Source organism: Tursiops truncatus, chromosome 18 (assembly GCF_011762595.2).
Source record: "Tursiops truncatus isolate mTurTru1 chromosome 18, mTurTru1.mat.Y, whole genome shotgun sequence".
Lineage (NCBI taxonomy): Eukaryota > Metazoa > Chordata > Mammalia > Artiodactyla > Delphinidae > Tursiops > Tursiops truncatus.
The window spans coordinates 62983853-63003689 of record NC_047051.1 but is presented as its reverse complement, the minus strand read 5'-3'; the positions used below and the strand labels follow the sequence as shown (position 1 = coordinate 63003689).

Here is a 19837-nt window from a genome sequence, read left to right as displayed (position 1 = left end):
TTAGGGGGTTCAACTGGGGGTGTAAATACAGAAGAAGGAACAGAACCCTCCCCCGTGAGGCCAGGGCAAATACGTGTCTGCTCACAATGGGGCTGCTTAGAAATGGCCTAGTTGTAAAACCTCAGATAGGGGCCTGGCCAGGGGGATATGACGATGGAACACTTAACAGAGGGGCCATTGTTTTGCTTCCTCAAGGAATGGGTCAACCCCTGTAGAAGCTGTGATACATTCAGTTTGAAGTTGGAAAGCTAAAAGTTGGAAAGCTAAGGTCCTCCACCCCTGGCCATGTGGTCGCTGGTGACTGCACTTGGGGGGCAAATAGAGTTCATGGAGAAGATCTTTTATCTCCTCTCCACTCCCTCCACGGCACAAAAAGTGTGTCCTAGGCTGTGGACCATTCACACACCCCTCGCCGTGGGACAGGTTGACGCTCACTGCAGCTCAGCTGTATGAGGAAAAACAGGGACTCTGTTCAGAAGGTCTGAATCTGAGTCCCAGCTCTGCTGGTAACTGCGTGAGGACATAATCTTTGCTAGGATGCCTGATTTCTTTGGGCTTATCTATAAAATGGAAAACAATGCCTGCCACCCAGGATTGTTGTGAGCTGTGGATAAAATCACTCCTGTTCAAATGAAATCATGTGTGTCAACACACCCTGCCAGAGAGAAAGCGCCTCTGTATGGGTGACTGTTGGTACTATGTGTTATGATGCTTTTATTATTTAACACTGAATTTACAAGTATTCTATCAAGGAATAATAGCAACGGGTAAGCGAAATGTAGTATATCCATGCAAGAGAATATTATTCAGCCATAAAAAGAAATGAAATCCTTATATACGCTAGAGCATGAATGAACCTTGATAACATGCTAAGTGAAAGCAGTTATTCACAGAAAGACTAGATATTACAGTAAGTCCCCTATATACAGACCTTCGAGTTGTGAACTTTCAAAGATGCAAACGTGGAGCTTACTAATGAAGACCTGATGGAATTGGAGGCCTAGAGAAAGGACGAAGAGAAACAAGAAGAAGAAGAACAATTAACTGAAGAACTGAGGAGACTCACGATGCAGGAAATGGCAAGGGGACTTTCTTTATTTGAGGAGGCACTGTTAGTCTTTGAGGCACAGGACCGGAACGTAGGACGGTACACGAAGGTTGCAGCAGCCATTCAGAATGCGATCCAGTGCTACCGTATCATCTATGATGAGAAAAAAAAGAGCTACTACCCAGACATCACTGGATCCTTTTTTCAAGAGGGTAGATAGAATTGAATCCAGCAAGGAACCAGCACCTGTGCCATCAGCGTCAGGCATGAGCAACATTGCAGCTCGCCCTCTGTCTCCTGTTGCTGACGATCCTTCAGCTCTACCATCTCCCACCTCCTCTCCCTCCTCCAGTCAGTAACTCTTCTTGCCTGTTCCCTCGATGCCAGCCCCTGGATGCCAGCTGTTGTACTGGACTACTGTACTTTTCAAGGTACTGTACTGTAAGATTAAAAATGTTTTCTTTATTTTTTGTGTTTGCTTATTTTTTATGTAGTATTTGTGTGAAAAGTATTGTAAACCTATTGCAGTACAGTACTATATAGCCGATTGTGTTAGCTGGGTACCCAGGCTAACTTTGCTGGACTTAACGAACGGATTGGACTTACGAACTCGATCTCGGAATGGAACTTGTTCGTACGTAGGGGACTTACTGTATATGATTCAATTCATATGACATATTCAAAATAGGCAAGTGTATAGAGACAGAAAGCAGATTAGTGGTTCCTTAAGGCTAGGAGGAAAGGACGAATTGGGGAGTGATAGCCAATGGCTATGGGGGTTTGTATAGTAAAGAAAATGTCCTAAAGTTGATTGTGGTGATGGTGGCACAGCTCTGTGAATGTGCTTAAAAACCATGGAAATGGACACTTTCAGTGGGTTCATTGAATGGCATGTGAATTACGTCTCAATAAAGCTGTTACCTGAAAGACACACAGCAGCAGTTGGAACCACCCAAGGGTTCTGAACATGAAACAGTATCTTTCTCTTTATGTACTCATTAAAGGTATCTGGGTTCCTCTATCAACAATAGTAGCAGCTCACCTTGATAAGCACTGTGAGGTGCCAGGCTCTCTGTTTCATCCTCACAACACAAGTTTTGGTCCTCAGTTTAGAAATATGTAACAAAAGCTCAGAGAGGTGAAGCAGCTTGCCCTAGATCACACAGCTAGTGAGTCGCCATGCTGGGGTTTGAAAGCAGGCAGATGGGCTCCACTGCCTCCATCCTGCCCCCCACCTCCTCATATCTTCATTGAGAGCATATGTTGAAAGGTTTGGGACTCCATGAACTTTCCACTAAAATTTTGTCTCCATGAACTTTCCACTAAACTTAGATGGTTTGGGCTAGTCCTATTTAAATATTTACCATGTAATTTGCCATCTGGGAGGGAAAAAAAGCAGAGTCTAACTCTTTCGGGGAATAGTTATTCTAGAAAGGCATAAACTCAGTACCAGTGACTCCATCTGACTTTACTGCCGGGCATATATTTGATCTTGAGATCATGCCAGGAAGGTGTGTGTTTGTTTCTCAGCCTTTTCTTCCACCTTCCTAGAAAGCCAGAGCTTCAGATATTATTAAAAGCCTGTGTATGTATCTGTTTTCAGAGAAAAAAAAGCGCGGGGTGGGGGGTTAGGTCAATTAACTGGGGAATCATTTAACATTTTGGTAAGATTTGGGGGCCCAATATGGTTTTGTGATCTACCCTGTCGTGAACCCGGAAGGCTATCGGCGAGGCGTCTGCCATTCCCCACACGCTCCAGATGACTTTCCCCTTTGACGCAGGGTCGGTGGCTGTGTCCCAGCACTGTGGCAGCCCTTGCCACTAGAATAGATTAATTTTGTCATTACCCTTTCTCAATTTCTGCCTTTGACCAGAAAAAAAGAGGTTAATTGTGTGCCATTTCTCAGGAGAATGAGGTATCAGCATTTCAATTCCTGATAGTTTATGAATTGTGGGTAGCTAATTAAAACTTAAAGATTAGAGGAGCTATTTCAGCTGAGGCCTTTTGCAGGACTGTGAAATGGAGAGAACAAAGGGTTGTCTTTTCCTTTTATTCGGACAGCTTAAATGAAACTTCAGGCTGGAATAGAGCCTTGAATTGTTTTACCAACTGAGTATTCATTGTATTGATTCTAATTTTAATTTGCAGCCAGTGGTGTGGTATCTGAAAGCTGTTGAGGGGTGAACGCTGAGATTACTGGGAACGTGAAACAGCAGGATTTGCGTTTGGAGGCTCCGTGTGATCCTTCTTGACTTCTGAGAGACATCTTAAAGTCAGATAGGAACCACTTACAGATTCTATTAGATGTCCTTAATTGCCGTCCCAGAACTCAATAGGAATTTAGAGCTCTTCTGTTGTGCCTCACAGTTAACTGTTTGAGTTGCCCCATGGTTGATTAATGGATCTGCCACAGCATTGGCGTTTTCTTGGTTCCTTTACTCCCTGGTTGGCTTCCAGGCTATTCCATTTGTTTGGATACCACCAACATCACCGAAAACCTACACCTCTGGCGTGTGAATCAAGGAAGCCCCCAGCCCCTGCCCTACATCGTGCAAATTAGGAAGGACACAGCTTCAGCCGATGCAGTCCCCGCAGACACGTAGCTTGGAAAGTCAAGTGTGGCTGGATTTTAGCTCCTACCCACCTCCTGACTACGTTCCCTTGAGCTGGGCAGAACGCACACAACAGATGACAGTGGCCATGAGTCAAAGGACTCTTTCTGTCTTAAATTTCTTAGCCATGTGTCTCAATATGCTTCTTGATGTAAAAGAATTTCTTCTCTTTGAAATGAGATTAGGTTAGATGAGATTGAACAGGTGTGTCCAGATGCGAACTCCTTAGATGCAAAACCAGGCTGTGCTCATTTTTCATATCCGCGACCTTCTAGTTTTTTCCTTCTATCCAAATTGAATAAGCAGCTACTAGGGCCAAGAAATAACCAGATTGGGGGAGGGAGTGACGATGGGGCAAAGGAGAAAGGACTTTCCATTCAATCAGAAGAGTGGGGGCAAAGACTGAAGCTGGAAGGGATTTGGTGCATTCTAGGAACTGAAATAAGACCAGCAAAATTGAAGCTTGGAGATCAGGGAGAAGCACGAGGCCAGAAGAAACTACAGGGAGGGGAAGAGGACAAATCATGGGGGCGCTCTGAGTCCATGCTAAAGGTTTGGGACTTGTATCCTATGAGGAACTGGAATCTATCCAGGTACTCAGTCTTAAGCACAGACATAAGCTGGTCAAACTTGTCTTTTAAACAATAACTCTGGTCATGAAAAAGGAACCACCTGGAAGGGAGCAGGGAGATCTGTGCAGAGGTCATGACCCCAGGTCAGGCAACAGACCCTGGTGAGTTGAACGTGGCACTGGTGGAAAGTAGGGGAAAGGGAACAGTTTTAAGAAACCTTGAGAAATTAAAATCAACACGATTTGGTGATGGATTGATCAAGAGCACTAGAGGAGAAAAGCGCCGAGGGTGGCCCCCTGGTTTCGGCATGGGTGACTGGACAGTATTAGTGCCACATCTTGAACTGTGGGACCCTGAGAAGTAGGTTTGGAGAGTGAGATCCTGAGGTGGGTTTTGGATGCGTTGGATTTAAAGTCCCTGTGTGTCCTCCAGGTTGAGCTGGCAGTTAAATACATACGCTCTGGCACGTGACTGAGGGTAGGTAGTGTGGAAGGCCCGGTTGAGGCTCACACCAACAATTTTTGGTGGCATCGGTCTGCCTGGTTGAATCATCGTTTAACAGTTGCTCAGGTGCTGGCACAGAGATGGCCAATGGTTAGGTTGGTCTAGGGTGGAGAGTAAGTCAGCTGGTTATGGAAAGGGAATTATGAGCATCTGCATTGTTATAATGATGGAAAATGGAATTTAGGATGGATGAAGAGGGAAGAGAAGACAAAAAGGAAAGTGAAGAGGGAGGGAGAAGGCCAGTGAGCCAAGGGTCTGGCAGTCCCATAGACTAATGTATCATCAGGTGACAAATAAAGGTTAACAAACATAAATAAGATGACGTCTATGGGTTCCAGGGCTTAGAACCTGTTATCTTTCGGGGGCATTACTCAGCATACTACAGAGTACTTGAGCAAGGAAGCAGGAAGGATGGGAGGTTGTGATCACAGAATTGGGTATTTACATGTTTTCAGAACTTTACCTCCAAAATTACACAGAGTTGTCATTTTTGGAAGCGACACAGTTTCAAGTGATACTAAAGGCAAGAACAGGACCATGAGGGTGGTGTCTAAGCTAGAGGAAAGGAGGAATATTGGAGATGAGGTCAAGGAGATGAGAGCCCGGATACCAGATGGGCATTCACACAGACCTTGAAGTCACATTGGACGATGGCAGAAATGGCAGTGGCCAATTGTCAAGGTCCTCAGAGAATGAGGAAATGCTATTATAAGTCAGAAGGGGACAGAAAAGGAGGAGATGTTGGCAGGTGGAATAAAGCTAAAAGAGCAGAAGAGAAATTGTCTGGAAGCTATTTCCAACCTATATCATTCCCCTCGATCCCCTATTTCACCACTTACCCTCTTGTGATTTAGCAAATGATCACATTTTGGGGGGAAACTTTAGAAACTATGTAATTAGCATGCCTTGACATTTATTTGCAACAGCGAATCTTTGTAAAAACTTTGCTTTTTTGGACACAGTTTTTTTTTTTTTTTTTTTAATTATTTATTTATTTATTTATTTTTGGCTGTGTTGGGTCTTCGTTTCTGTGCGAGGGCTTTCTCTAGTTGCGGTGAGCGGGGGCCACTCTTCATCGCGGTGCGCGGGCCTCTCACTGTCGCGGCCTCCCTTGTTGCGGAGCACAGGCTCCAGACGCGCAGGCTCAGTAGTTGTGGCTCACGAGCCCAGTCGCTCCGCGGCATGTGGGATCTTCCCAGACCAGGGCTCGAACCCATGTCCCCTGCATTGGCAGGCAGATTCTCAACCACTGCGCCACCAGGGAAGCCCTTGGACACAGTTTTGATATTGTTTTATTTTGTCTTTCTTTGAATGAGCTCATAAATTGCTTGGTATTAACATGGATCGCTTCTAAAGATTTATTCTTTTGAAAAGTTTTTTGTTCCCTCCACTGCAAATGACACAAACCATGAAATCTTGAGCACAAAGAAGCATTGCTTAGTTCCCTTAGCTTGAATCATGTGGTTTTCATCAGACATGTTTCTCTTCTGGGCGGCAGTTTTAGGAGGGTTTAGTTGACCCAGCTTGTACCTCAAGCCCTAACTCTGCCAGTTTTCTTCTTCACCCACCCACACTTGACCATCATCTCTTCCTCCTTTGAGCTAAGCCAGGCTCACAGTATCTGGCAGGAACGCTAAATCGGCACATCCCTTCCCATACACAGGCCTGGTTAATAGGAGGCTTGGGAGCTACTGGGACCAATGGAATCTGGTTCCTGAGTCCTGCTCTGTGAGATGAAGGTGCTCTTGTGGTTAGGGTGGGTGGACGGCATACGAGAGCTTGGGTCGCTGCGTATCACTGCCTTGTATTCCAGCCACCGTGGATGTTGTCCTGTTTCTCATTTTCCTCTCTACAGCCTCTCTTGGAAAGGTCACTTTTCAGCCCCACAACTCTCAAATCTGTCCTCTAGTTCAGAGCTCGTTCTTGTGGTCTGGATGCATAGACCAAACATCCCACCAGGAGACCACACAGCACACACCAACTCAACTTTTCCTTCCCCAGCCAAGCTCCCAGATGAGCACATACTACCACAGGCTCTGGCTGTGCAGCTGCGGGCCACTTCCTGGGCATGACCTGCACCGGTGCTGCAAGCTGAGGCCCAGGCTCTCCTGAAGTTCTTTAATCCATTTTGAGTTTATTTTTGTGTATGGTGTTAGGAACTGTTCTAATTTCATTCTTTTACATGTAGCTGTCCAGTTTTCCCAGCACCACTTATTGAAGAGGCTGTCTCTTCTCCATTGTATATTCTTGCCTCCTTTATCAAAGATAAGGTGACCATATGTGTGTGGGTTTATCTCTGGGCTTTCTATCCTGTTCCATTGGTCTACATTTCTGTTTTTGTGCCAGTACCATACTGTCTTGATTACTGTAGCTTTGTAATATAGTCTGAAGTCAGGGAGCCTGATTCCTCCAGCTCCGTTTTTCTTTCTCAAGATTGCATTGGCTATTCGGGGTCTTTTGTGTTTCCATACAAATTGTGAAATTTTTTGTTCTAGTTCTGTGAAAAATGCCATTGGTAGCTTGATAGGGATTGCATTGAATCTGTAGATTGCATTGGGTAGTAACATTGGGTAATCAACCTTTTCACCATGTTGATTCTTCCAATCCAAGAACATGATATATCTCTCCGTCTGTTTGCATCATCTTTAATTTCTTTCATCTGTGGTTCTGACAATTTTTGAATCTTCCCCAGTGGAGAGAGAGGGAGATGGGAAGAGAGAGATGGGGAGGGGGGAGAGAGAGAGAGAGAGACTGAGAGACCGAAATTTAAAGAAATTGGTTTACGTGATCATGGAGGCTGACAAGTGTAAAGTTTGCAGGGTGAGCCAGCAGGCTGGAGACCCAGGGAAGAGGTGATGTTGAAGTTCAAGTCCGAAGGCCATCTGCTGGCAGAATTCCTTCTTGCTCATGGGAGACCAGTCTTTGTTCTGTTACGGTCTCCAACTGATTGAATGAGGTCCATTCACACTATGGAGGATAATCTACTTTGCTCCAAGCTCACCCATTTAAATGTTAGTCTCATCCAAAAAACACCTTCACAGAAATACATGGAATAACTTTTGATTGAATATCTGGGCACCCAGCCGAGTTGACACAAAAAATTAACCATCACAGCAAGTTTTCCAGGGACCAGACTGAAGAGCATTTATTAACTGGTCCCACACTTCGTGTGTTCCCGTGTGTCTCGAAGGAGGCCCAGGACTTGGCTGTCCTCTTCAGCCCACAGGGCTGACCTTCACAGAACTTGCAGAAGCCCTTTGATCCATCTTGCTCTGAAGCCCTGACATCCAGAAGTGCACTGAAGCCTGCGATTTTTTTTGGTTTTCCCACAGTGAGCATGCAGGCTGGCCTTTTCTACCCACATGATGGGCTGATCTGCTTCTGAGGCTCACCTGTGTGTTCGTGAAATGCAAGGCTTCACAGGGCAGGAGCTTCCATAGAAAGGGCAGGATATTGCCTGAAGGAAGATGCATTTGCCTCAAGCTCCTGCAGGGAAGCCTACTCATAATCTCACCAAATTGAAGGAACTGTAGACATAGAAGGTGATCCTCAGTCCTAGGGGTTCAATATTTTCCTGAGATAACCCAAAGATTGCCGATTTCACTGTGGAAACAATGATGGATAATCTCAATATCATAAAATAAAAGACTAAAAATGCCACCTCGGCCTGCTCTGAGAAAACAATGTGTACCTAGTAACAGAATGCCTAATGTATGGGGAGATGAGTGTATCATGGCAAAGAGAAATGCATTGTTTGTCAAAGACTTTGAGAACTAGATGCTTCACAAGACTGGGATACTGTCTGCAAAACTACTGGTACGTTATATGATAGTCTTAGAAATTTCCCACACGATGTTCATCGAAAGCCAAGTCCTTAGTCTTTTGCAGAAGAACACATTGTACTTCGTATGGGTATAGCTCAAGGGATTCTGTCACTTGGGTGAGGAAAGGCAAAATACGGGCATAGCTCAGAGATACTGCAGGTTTGGTTCCAGACCACAGCTATAGAGTGAATACTGCAATAAAGCCACTCACACAATTTTTTTGGTTTCCCAGTGCATGTGAAAGTCGTTTCCACTATACTGTAGTCTGTTAAGTGTGCAATAGCATTATGCCCAAAAAACAATGTAGCTCCTTAATTAAAAATACTTTTTGCTGTTGCACAGCAAAGGAAACCACTGACAAAATGAAAAGAATGGGAGAAAATATTTGCAAATGATATGACCTGTAAGGGGTTAATATCCAAAATCTATAAACAACTCAATATCAAGAAAAAAAATCTTTTTAAATGGCAGAAGACCTGAATAGACATTTTTCCAAAGAGGATATACAGATGGCCAAGAGGCACCTGAAAATAAGTTCAACATCGATAATCATCAGAGGAATGCAAATCAAAGCCACAATGAGATATCACCTCACACCTGTCAGAATGGCTATTGTCAAAAAGACCACAAATAAGAAATGTTGAGGATTTGGAGAAAAGGGAACCTTCTTACACTGTTGGTGGGAATGTAAATTGATGCAGCCACTGTGGAGAACAGTATGGAGCTTCCTCAAAAAACTGAAAATAGGGGCTTCCCTGGTGGCGCAGTGGTTTAGAGTCCGCCTGCCGATGCGGGGGACGCAGGTTCGTGCCCCGGTCCGGGAGGTTCCTGCATGCCGCAGAGCGCCTGGGCCCGTGGGACATGGCCGCTGAGCCTGCGCGTCCAGAGCCTGTGCTCCGCAATGGGAGAGGCCACAACAGTGAGAGGCCCACGTACCGCAAAAAAAAAAAAAAAAAAAAAAAAACTGAAAATAGAGCCACCATATCATCCAGCAATTCCTGGATATATATATATCCGAAGGGGGAAAAAAACCCCACTAATTTGAAAAGACACATGCACCCAATGTTCATAGCAGCGTTATTAGCCGAGATATGAGAGCAACCTAATTGTCCATCAACAGATGAATGGATAAAAGACAATATGGTGTGTGTGTGTGTGTGTGTGTGTGTGTGTGTGTGTGCGCGCGCGCGTATATGTGTGTGTGTATATATATATATATATATATATAAAATGGAATGTTACTTATAAAAAAGTATGAAATTTGCAGCAACATGGATGGGCCTACAGGGTATTATGCTTAGTGAAATACTATGTGTTTTCACTTATATATGGAATCTAAAAAATAAAACAGACGAATGAATATAACAAAACAGAAGCAGACTCACAGATATAGAGAACAAACTAGTGGTTACCAGCGGAGAGAGGAAAGGGGGCAGGGGCAAGATAGGGATAGGGGATTAAGAGGTACAAACTACTATGTACCAATATATAGTAAATAAGCTACAAGGGTATATTGTATAGCCAATGAATATAGCCATAGTTTATAATAAAAAATACTTTCTTGCTAAAAAGTGCTAACCATTATCTGACAAGCAAGGTTGTCACAAACCTTAAATTTATAAAACACAATATCTGTGAAGTGCACTAAAACAAAGTGTGCCTGGGAAGAAATTTGTAAATGATACTTTAATTCTAAATTTAGCCTAAGATGTCTGCTTGCAATGGGGGTAAAATAAGTATTTTTCCCTGAATTAACCTGATTCAATATTCACTTCTGATTGGCTATTTCAAACAAACCTTAATGCCATGAATCTCAGGCAGAGACACGAGGGGATAAATAGCAAAACATGGGCAGTTGTTCCCCCTCCTCTGGGTTCCCATAGCCCTTCTCATGTGCTTCTACTTGAGGGTCTTGCCATCTCACTTTTGTACTGTTATGTGTTTTTCTCTCTTATCAGAACCATCACGGTGCCTGGCACATACCAGACTCTCTGTATGTGTTAGTTGACTGAATAAATGAGTGAATAGCCAGTATATTATGGTCTGTTGATTCTCTTTAAACATCACTAAGGGAGAAGATGGGTATAGTAAGGAGAAAATTACTCAAGAAACATTTTATTAGAAAGGTATTGAGAAGGAAACACTTGAACGAAAGAAAAATGCAGGCAATGTGCAAGTCCAGTTGGCTCCGTTCCTGAGATCCTTCTCATTCTGGATGATTTTCTTGGGGGCTGGCCTGGCTCTGGTCTTTTCTTCTCTCTTCATCAGATCTTCCAACACCTCTGCAAGTTGGACTACTTCCAAGGAAGCTTGGGAATTTTTCTTTGTAAAATTTGGGGATCTAGCTCTAGCTATAATCTGAAGGGTCCACCTATGTTTTGGCAAACAGCATGCCAACATTTGGCACGGTGGTTTTGCAGCCTGGCTGGCTGGCCCAGGGCCCTCGGTATCATGGTGATCTGGGGTTGTTGGGAAACCATCCTGAGATAGTTTGGCTGGTATACAACCAGTCATTCTACTGAATTGGTGACCTTTGGAAACCTCTGAGAAATTGTAGGGAGCAGTAGGTTCTATTTTTTTGTTTGTCTGTTTTGTTTTTTTTTTTGCGGTACGCGGGCCTCTCACGGTTGTGGCTTCTCCCGTTGCGGAGCACAGGCTCCGGACGCGCAGGCTCAGCGGCCATGGCTCACGGGCCCAGCTACTCCACAGTATGTGGGATCTTGCCGGACCGGGGCACGAACCCGTGTCCCCTACACCGGCAGGCGGACTCTCAACCACTGCGCCACCAGGGAAGCCCAGTAGGTTCTATTTCGATCATTGAAAGCCAACCTGATTTCACACAACGTTGTAATCTTAGTGCTTTAGCAGGTAAAAGGGATGCTCTGCGTATCAAAATATAACACACAAAATATTTTTTCTCCTTCACATCTATGCCTTAGCACATCCAAATTCTGTATTTTACCACCAGTCCATACTTGAAGAAGATCAACAAGGTCTGTTCCTGCCATTGTAAGATCTCTGAGATGGGTGGAAATGTTGATGACACGCCAGAATCCGTTCCAAAGACAGCTCGTATAGAATACACCTCTTAAGTTCCAAGGTGATTCATCTGGGTTGCACTTTGTAGGGTTCAGAAGATCAGAAGATAGGGTTGGGTAACAGCAACGTGTCATCGAAGATAAGTGAATATTGACGACAGAGTGAATGCGGGGATGAGAAAGGCAGAGGAGAGTCAGTTGGCAATGCTCCGAGGCAGGCAGTATATTGTTCCTTTCTGAGAAGTGACTGCCATCTGGCTTCTTTTATACAACAGACTTACCATGCAGTGTCACTATGCCTTACAGAGTAATCTTTGCATGAATTCTGAGTAGGTGCTATAGTAAATTATGTATAACCAGATTTAAAAGAAATTCCTCATAATTGAAATATGGGATCATGTTAAACCTCTTATTACTCCAAAAAGGCTTATACAGCTAAACCACATTTCTCTCTCTTTTGAGCTACTGTCCTATCCTCTCTCCTCTACAATTGTGGAGTGATTAATATAGTTAGAGAATGGGTAACCGTGAACATTTAAGAGAAGTATTATAATATGAGTGTTGCAACATATTCGATGAAGGTCTCACGTTATATTCTTATTTTCTCTTCGAATTTTTGCGTCTTGCATTTTGACACACAGTCCCCGATCCATTAACATGTAAACTGTAATGACGTGTGTAATACATTTTTTTCTGCAAGTTTTGGCCTTAAAGATGAATTTATTTCTTGGGCACTTGCATGCTATGCTTTTGGGAGTGGAGATGCTGCAGTCTTTCTGGAAGGCAGTTTGGGAGCCTTCGTGTAAAAAGAGCATTAAAATAAACGTGTACCTTGACGCAACAGTCCTACTTCTAGGAATTTAATCCATGGAAATGGTCAGAGATGAGTACAAAGATTAAACAAAGATGATTGTTGCAGAATTCTTAATACAGGTGAAAAACTGTAAACAACTCTAAATGTCCAAAAATAGGGAAATCGATTACACCAATTATGATAACATCATAATTACTTATGGTGCAGTGAGTTATTATGTACCTTTAAAAATCATGAGAAAAATTTGAATAATATTGCTAAATGGAAAAATTATAATATAGAACGTGATATCACAATTTTGTTTAAATTTATGTGTATGTACCAAAAACAGATTGAACATATAAATGTCAAATAGTAAGCCATGGCTATCTCTGAGTAAAGGACTTATCCATGAATGACTTTCTTCTTTGGTCTCTTTAACAGTTTAGAAACTTTCTATAATGAAATGGATCATTCCTTCATAAGAGGATAAATGCTAGGATAATGCTAGGGAAGACCCCCAAGAAGCCAGACAGCAAAGGGTTAAACGAGATTTCACACATAGTCACTCTACTTTTGAGGCACAGGGTAGAGTACATGAGTGATGGCGGAAGGAACCAAAGATCCATGAACAGTATCAATTAGGCATTCTGGCATAGGACCCAGCCTAGGAACTCTCCAAAGACAAAGAGGAAGAACTAGTCTCAGGGAACCCCCAGTGAAATGAATGAGCCGAACTGCACCTAAAAGAGACTTACAGAACCCAAACAAAAGGATGGAGACTGAGGAAGAAGTGACCAGGGAATAAGAAGAGATCTCTAAGGAAATATTTCCTGGGACCTGCCAGGAGCCAGGATTCTGAGAGGCCATCCACCCCCAGAAGGCAGGTGTCACCAACCGTGAGACCTAGGGGGGGCAGGTGGGGCAACTGGCCGGGAGAGTTTGGGGTATTGGGGGTGGGTTTAATGGAGAGTTGCTGGAGCTTCTAGCCTTTCAGAGTAAGCTTGAACTTCTAAGTGGGATCTCCTAATTTTATAAATCCTGGCCATTAAAATTTAAAAAAATTAATAGGCTTTATATTTTTAGGGCCATTGTAGGTTTATAGAAAAGTTGAGCAGAAAGCAGAGTTCCCATATACCCTCTTACCCCTGCCCCCCAGTTTCCCCCATTATTAACATCTTGCCCTAGTGCAGTACCTTTATTACAATTGATGAGCCAGTATTGATACATTATTATTAACTAAAGCCCACAGTTTACATTATGGTTCACTTTTGGTGTTATACATTCTATGGGTGTTGACAAATGTGTAATAATGTGTATCTACCATCACAGTATCGTACAGAATAGTTTCACTGCCCTAAAAATACTTTGTGCTCCACCTGTTCATTCCTCCCTCTCTCTCCCTGAACCCTGATCTTTTTACTGTCTCCACAGTTTTGCCTTTTCCAGAATGTCATGTAGTTGTAATCATATAGGATGTCGCCTTTTCAATTGGTTTTGTTCACTTAGCTGTATGCATTGAGGTCCCTACATGTCTTTTCATGGCTTGATAGATTATTTGTTTTTATTGATGAATACTATTCCATTTTATGTATGTACTACAGTTTGCTTATCCATATACCTATTGAAGGGCATCTTGGTTGCTTCTGGTACCTTTTTTTTTTTTTAAGACAGCTTTATGGAGGTATAATTGACATATAATAACCTGCACATATTTCAAGTCGAAAATTTGATGAGTTTCCACACACCTATATATCAGTGAAACCACTACCAAAATCAAGATAATGAATGTGTCTATCACCCCCAAAGGTTTCCTTATGCCCCCTTTGTAATCCCTTCCTCATACCCCTACCTGCCACCCTGTCTCCAGGCAAACACTCATCTTTCTGTCACTTGCGATTAGTTTGCATCTTCTAAACTTTATATAAATGAAATCATGCCGTGTCTTTTTGTCTTGCTTCTTTCACTCAGCACAAGTGAGGGCAGGTATTTCCCCTGGATTCTGTAGAAGTCTAAATTTCAAGAAGCTGGCATGTCTCCTGAGGATGGTAACTAAGAAGATGCAGCCAGAGATTTGCCCTAGTGTCAAATGTCCCCTCCATGCAATATCTCCTTATACACTATATTAGTTACGAAAATAGCCCGAACTGTTCTTTCCTTCAGAGTCATGTTGCAAAAGAGTCTCCACTCTCGTGAGTCCACACACGCAGCATTTTCACAGTCTAATGCAGTGAGCCGTCCAAGCACAACACCCTGCCCTCCCCCCATACTGCCACTCCCTGTGACTGATGTCTTTTGATAGGACTGACCTGGTTTTGATGGAGTGAAGCTTTCAACCTTCCTTCACTCTCTGTTTTAACAACCGCAAATTATGGAGAAGCGTTTTTGACATATAATTACATGGAGGATAAAAGTAGATTATAAAAATGTGTATTCTATAATTCCAGTTCGATTAAAAAAAGACTATTGAAGGAATGACTCATTACATCCCTCTGGAATGATAAACAGCAAAAGAGTAATCAGAATTACTTCTGGATGGTGAGATTATGAGTGATTTAAATTTTCTTCTCCGTACTTTTCCATGTTTTTCAAATTTTCTGAAATGAATGTGTGTATTGTTATCAGAAATAGTGTGAAAAAATTTTATATTAAACCCCAAATTTGGGTTTTTGATTTGCAAGAAATTACCAAGTTATTTGGAGTAAGTTCCCACGCCCAACTAACTTGAACCCTAATGTTAGGGGAACTACTGACTGAAACTGCCCACCTTGGCCAGGCACCACAGTAACCATTTGTATGAGTTATTTTATGACAGGAGATCCTGGTAAGGAACACAGAACTAACAAGCCAACACCAACCGGAAAAATTCGGGCAAGGTCAAAAGGAGACCCCAGTCTGTATGTCCTACCAACCTCTCAGAATCCTTCTCGCTGGAATCCATCTTGGTTGAGTGATGCGTGTGACACCAGGAAGGACCCTGAGTCAGAATGATTGGCCAGAGACAATCCAGAAACTAACCCCATCATCATAAAACCTGAGACTTCGAGCCACGTGGCAGAGAAGTTCTCCTGGGTTCCCTCACCCTCCTACTCTCCACCCGGCTGCCCCTTCCCAATAAAGTCTCCTGCTTTGTCAGCACATGTGTCTCCTGGGACAATTCATTTCCAAGTGTTAGACAAGAGCGCACTCTTGGGCCCTGGAAGGGGTCCCCCTTCCTGCAACACTAAGGTAGCAATAGTCACTGTTTATCATTCATTCACTTACTCCTCCAGCAAACATTTATTACTCAGTTATTATGTGTTAGGCTCTGTGTTAGATATTGGATACAAAGATGAACACAATAGTAATCCCCTTCCATTGGAAAGATCCCTCTTCAGCTGATTAGTTATTCAGGTCAGTGTACTGATTTGAAGACGTCGGTCAAGTTGGGGGTTGGGAGGGGGGTGGTGGTTAAGAATTCAACTAGGAAGTTGGTTTTGAAAGAGGAGAAGAAGTGTATTGCTTTTGATACTCAAGACTGTGGAATCCATTCCAATGACAAATGTCATTCAGCATGATTGTATTAGCGCCTCCATCAGTGAACTGGAAGGGTCATTAAATACTTGAGTGTAGTAGCAACTGCGGTTCTACCAATGTGTTTTCTGACTCCATTATTCTAGAGATTTTTTTAAAGTTAACTTCTTACTTTGCAATAATTGTAGACTCACGTGCAGTCGTAAGAAATAGTACAAAGAGATTCCATGTGCCCTTTACCCAATTTCCCTCAAAGGTAACATCTTGCAAAACTATATTATAATATCACACATTCTCAGGATTTTAATACCTAGGAAAATGAAGAAGAGACCAGTCTGGTTCCTTACCAAACTTCCTATATAGCTGGTACCTCTGCCATTCTTGGCAGGATTCTGCAACACTGGCTTTTTCTCTTACACTTTAATAAAGGCCTCCCTGAAGATAGATTTTTTTTCTTTATATCTTAAAATATTCAAGTATTTCCTTAAAGGGTTACATTCAAGTATCTCCTTAAATTAGATTATTTTCTTGAATGAAGTTAGTATATAAATGTGAAGGAACAGCATTTAGTCATCAGGTTATGGGGACCCTGTGAACAGAAAACTTAACCTATGAACAGTAAGGATGTTTGTAGCCATGGGCGGAAGACTGATGAAAAGATTGTTCCCAAAGGAGACTATTGAGCAGTGCACAGCCTCAAAGGGGCCTTCACAGGGGCACCTGGAAGTGAATGTAATCTCCAGCCACAGTGCCATATACAAGGAAGCTTCTATTGCTTCTACAAGAAGAGGAACAGCCGTGTTCAGAGATTCGAAAGACTTAAGTTCAAGGGAAAAATCTGAGAGGGGAAGAGATGGAAAGTTTTCCCAGGAGGAGCCCAACCCACCACCCAACTCAGAAGGAAAAAAAGGAGCTCCCTGGACCTTTCCATAGAGATGGAGGGGCCAGTAAGTCAGGAGACCATCTGGATGTTCAGCTGATGAGTTTATCCTTCAAGGCACAGTGCTTCCCTGTTCTCATTCACGAATTTAATAAATATTACTGAGCACTTTTTATCTGTCCGTCCCTAACTGTTGAGTTGGCAGAAAGATGAGAATTGAGTGACTTTTTTGGGGTTTTTTTTTGAGGATATTGCATTAAAAAAAATTTATTTATTTTGGCCGCTCTGGGTCTTAGTTGTGGCACACGGAATCTTCATTGAGGCATGAAGGATCTTTTAGTTGTGGCATGCGGGATCTTTTTACTTGTGGCATGTGGACTCTTAGTTGCAGCACGCATGTGGGATCTAGTTCCCCGACCAGGGATCAAACTCGGGCCTCCTGCATTGGGAGTGCAGAGTCTTACCCACTGGATCACCAGGAAAGTCCCAAGAGTGACTGTTAAATAAAAGATACTTGAGACAAAGATGAGAGGGAAAAAAGTGTCCATATCAGCAAAGCGATATCTTATATTTTACTCATCCTGGTTGCCTAGCGTCAGGAAAGAGCACTGTACTATGAGTCAGGAGACTGAGGCTCTGTCACTAACTAGCTCTGTGATCTTGGGTAAGTTATTTTTGACTCTGTGTGGGCATTGGTTTTCTCAGATGATTGGTCCAAACAATTTTTAAACTTCTCATCAGCTGAATAATTTATGAGGTAGGATGGCTCAAAGAGATCATGTATAGGACTAACTGTAGAATAATAAGAGTGGTACTGCCTGACAAATGCTAACCTTTAAAGAAGTAAGCTGCCAACACCCAGTTCGGAATTTCCGATGAGATTAAGCAGAATTCTTCTCGTCACTAGAAAGCAGCTAAGGCTTAAAATGGTGTCTCCCCAACATCTCTTCAGTGTCTCTCTCCCACCCACGTGACCCACATCAACCCTCCTTCAAAAGCCAAAATGTGAATGGTTGAGGGTGACCTGGTTGTGAAAAGATATTGAGTTTATGAGTTTTGATGTCCAGTTTCACCATTTACCATCTGCTATGAGTTGAACTGTGCTCCCTCTATGTTTCCCCACCAAATTTATGTGTTGAAGTCCTAACCCCAGTACCTCAGAATGTGACCCTATTTGGAAATAAGATTGTTGCAGATCTAATCAGATGTAAGATGAGGTCATGCTGGATTAGGGGGGACCTCTGGACTTGTGTGGACTTAGGGTGGACTTGTGTCCTTATAAAATGGGAAATTTGGACACAGAGGCACACACATGGGGAGAACACCATGTGAAAACTGGAGTTAGGCTGCCACAAGCCAAGGAACTACCAGAAGCTGGGATACAGTCTGAAAAACATCCTTGCCTCTTGCTTTCAGAGGGAGCATGGCCCTGCTGACACCCTGATCTCGGACTTCAAGTCTCCAGAACTGTGAGTTAATACATTTCTACCATTCCGTTTGTGGTACTTTGTGTTTAAAGTAACCAAACAAGGAGGCCATTGGTCTGAGGTGGCTCTAATGTTTTGGTCGTCAACGCAAGCAAATCAGAACCTAAGCCAGAGTGAATTCCTGTGAAAGCCTCAAGGTTAAGAACAACTCAGTCACAAACAGCCAACTAGGCTTTCCCCCAAAATGCAACCACTTAAGCTATAGCCAATCAAATAATGTCCTTGCTTTGCTGCTGCACCTTCTCTGTAAAAACCTTTGCCCTAGCTCCTGCTGGTGAAGCACTCCTAACAACTTCCGGTTTGGGGCTACCCAATTCAAATCACTGTTTGCTCAAATAAACCCTTAAAAAATTGAATATGTTTTAGCTTATCTTTTCACACTTCCTTATGACAATGATAGCAAGCTAATATACTATCTGTGTGATCTTGGGCAACTCAGACAAATTCTGTGAGGTCTGATTTCTTCCGTGGAAATTGAAGACATAGAGGGAGGTTTATTTTTTTTTAATGTAGGTAAGTTTTTTTTTTTTTAACAGAGAGAATTTAATATAGAGAACTGTTAACACGATAGAAACTTGTGAAATAGGTACTTGAAAGGGTAAAAGCACAACCCTAAGGTATCATGGAAGCAGTATCGGTAGCAAAAGGAATAAGTTAAGATTATTAAAATGAGGAGCCTAGAGGTGGGCTCTACGGAAATGAAACTCAAAGTTCTGCGGAGGAGGTGCCACTCAGCTGGTGCAAGTGTCTGGAGGGCCCCTGAAGAGGCTGATCCTGTGACTGTGGGAAAACTGCCAACTGCATTCAGCTGCTGCTTCAGGAAGGCATTTTTAAGTGTATTTTGTTCCTTAATGCTTCACCCTCTGTAGTTCCCAGTCCCCATGTGCACCATGACTTTGCTTCTTCACTTACAGCTTTGTGTTTCCTTGAGTCTTCAGGGAGGAAAAACATGTTTCCACCAAGAAGACTGCTCACCCCTCCATCATTTCTGAGTTCTGACTTGGGCTTCGAATAATCCTGCTAAGATGAAATCCATTTCTGTGGCATAAATGGACAGTTGGTGTTCATAAATTTCAATTGATTTTTATGACTATAAAATATTATGTCATCATAAGCACCTCTTATAATTGAAGTAAACCAAAATCTCCAATAAATTATCTTGTTTTGCACACTTTTCAGTCTGTTCTTCTTATATTAGAACACTTTAAAAAAGAAGAATTCATAACAACAAAATTTAAATTTAGTAGGTTGCTGTGTGCTGTGATTTGTAAGAACGTATTTCTTTTTTGTAGCTTATAAAATGAACTGGAAGTTTAGAGTTATTCTTTTGGGCTATGTATATTTGTGTGTTCGTGTGTGTGTGTGTGTGTGTGTGCACTTGGCCTATTAAAATTAACTAAATTAATTTAGATGAGATTAAATAAGAAGAAATCTTTTCCAAAGACGGCGTCAGGCACCATGGTTAGATGCTTTTGGACAGCAGTGATAAAATAATGAGCTTGGTATAAAGTATCAGATTCAGGTCAAGTATTTTTTGAAGATTTATTTTATTTTATTTTATTTTT

At 42.6% G+C, this 19837-nt stretch overlaps 1 long non-coding RNA gene across 1 annotated transcript; it reads left to right on the top strand.

Moving 5' to 3' along the window:
* Positions 1-724: 724 nt before the first annotated feature.
* On the top strand, positions 725-19414 carry LOC141277058 (uncharacterized). Its single transcript, XR_012327733.1, has 3 exons — positions 725-1479; positions 18202-18254; positions 19211-19414. It is a non-coding gene; the product is annotated as an uncharacterized lncRNA (long non-coding RNA).
* The last annotated feature ends 423 nt before the right edge of the window (positions 19415-19837 follow it).